We start from the raw sequence: 2,102 nt of genomic DNA, 5'->3' as shown, positions 1-2,102 counted from the left end.
GAGCCGTTGGAGCGGAGGGGAAAGAAACAAAGAAAAGTAGGGGAAGAAGATATAGCGACAAAGATAGAAAAAAAGAGTATGAGAAAGAGGGAGAAGAGCGGGAGTAACCGGGGAAAAAAAAGGCACCGAAGAAGTAAAGGCAGATAGATAGAAAGGGAGATGGTGATAAAAAAAGACGGAAACAGAAAAAAGGGGGGGGATATATGCGGGAGGAAGAAAAAGAGGGAGCATTAGAAGCGAGCAAGAGAGAGGAAGAGAGAGAGAGGTGTTTTTCGGGGACCGGCGTTAGCGAGTTGGCATCTCACAATATGTCAGAACTCCCCGCGCTCCCCCACCAACGAATGACGCTGCGTCGGGTCACTGAACTGTGCGCGCCTCCGCCGATGATGGCCGAGTGCCTCACCCTTCGCTCTCCCCACCTTACTGTTTCGCCCCCACCACCCGCGCAACACGATCATTGCCGAAAACAACCGAGCTGTACCGACTAACGAATCTACGCTACGATCGCCGACTGCGCAACTGCGAACGGTCACGGAAACGCACGATGCAGATCACGAGTGCATAAGGCGGGCTTTCCGATCTCCGTCCCGTGTGGCGCGGCACGTTAACTTTATTAGCGCGGCTTGTTAAGGGCACACCGGCTCCTAAATACACGTGCGTATCGTGTTTCCCTCGACGATGCTCGGAAACCGCCGCCTCGGAAAGTTTGTCTTGGGGAAGGAGAGGCGTCGTCGTTTCTACAACCGCCGCGACTAATTAAAGAACCACGATGGTTTTCCGTTTGCTCCCGCCGTTTACGATTTTAACTTTGATTGAGTAGTTGTGGCGCGACGCAGCCACGTCCGCGAGCGAATGGTTGAATTTGGAAACGGGGATAATGGATTTAGAGATTCCTTTTGATACGGGCCGCGTTTTACGAGCAGTTTTTAAAATAACGAGAATGAAACGGCATTTTATCGGCATTAAGATTCGATAAAAATATAGATATGTCATTTTTATGGATATAATTTTAGTTCTCTTGAATTCTCCTGAAGAATGCTTGAAGGATGTGATTATGAAATATCGTATCCGTTAAAAGCATTTGGAAATTGCCTGCTTCGTTCATTACAGGGACTTTTATTAAGGATAATAACGTAAATTTTACGATAAGTTTTACATAACCTTGATTCGATATTCACACGAGCAACTTTTCTACGCTTGCATGGGCGGAATGCAAGACTTACTCGACTCTAAGTTCTCATATTTCACAATTTCTTTTTCAATCGAACTATTGCATCTCCGACCACCGCGGGATTGCTACACGGTGCGTAACAATCGGTTTTAATTTATATTCAGTGTTAATGCGATTCCACGATCGACGTACGCTTTAGGCATTTGTGCCAAGGTCACTTTCATTTTTGTGCCGAGTATAATGCACTTAATGCAACGTGCACCGCCTGCCCATTGAAAGCATTTTGATTCAACGCTCGGTCCTTTTTCACGCGCTATTGCATTTTCCATTCCCGATCCTGTCAGTTGCAATGCAATCAGTATTTCGAAGTTCAAGCATAAACAATTGTCTACACAATGTATTCTCTTACTTACAACCTATCACTTGTGTCAAACAACAATAGCTCGCAACGATACACAAATAAAAAAGAAAAACGCAATTTCTTTATCCATCTTTGATTCCCGCATTGAAATTATCATCACGAAGCGTCTTCGTCCTTCTACGTCCTCTCTCTTCTCCACTTAACCTAACCATACATCTATACCTTTTCCAGAGAAACCTCTCACCCCCCTTTTCCCTACCACGCTACTCCATTTGGCCCCCTGTCCCAACATGAATTTTCAAGTTATTGCCTCTTTCCTCGTGCACCATCTCCTACCTAAATCTTTCCCGCACCCATACATCATCCTTTTCTACCCTTGTACGTTTCTTTCTCACCCCTAACTTCCCCTCCCTGGCCCCTATCGCCGAATAACTCCTTCAGTGGTTCGTTCTTTCTCTTGGACACGCGCACGGCTCTCCCCACCACCGACCAACTCCTCCCCACCCTCCGCCACTTCGTTACCCGTCCTTCTTCTTCATCGAGCGTCTCTCTCGCTCTTTCCCTCCGGTT

General features: G+C 46.7%; 1 protein-coding gene across 4 annotated transcripts in view; it reads right to left on the bottom strand.

Annotated features, from left to right (window-relative positions):
- The window catches only part of LOC102676978 (probable nuclear hormone receptor HR3), a 121,816-nt gene that overhangs the window by 23,846 nt on the left and 95,868 nt on the right, over positions 1-2,102 (bottom strand). The gene's annotated exons all lie outside the window — the stretch shown is intronic.

The sequence above is a fragment of the Apis dorsata genome, unplaced genomic scaffold, assembly GCF_000469605.1.
Source record: "Apis dorsata unplaced genomic scaffold, Apis dorsata 1.3 scaffold_577, whole genome shotgun sequence".
Lineage (NCBI taxonomy): Eukaryota > Metazoa > Arthropoda > Insecta > Hymenoptera > Apidae > Apis > Apis dorsata.
This window is presented reverse-complemented; position numbering and strand designations above follow the sequence as displayed.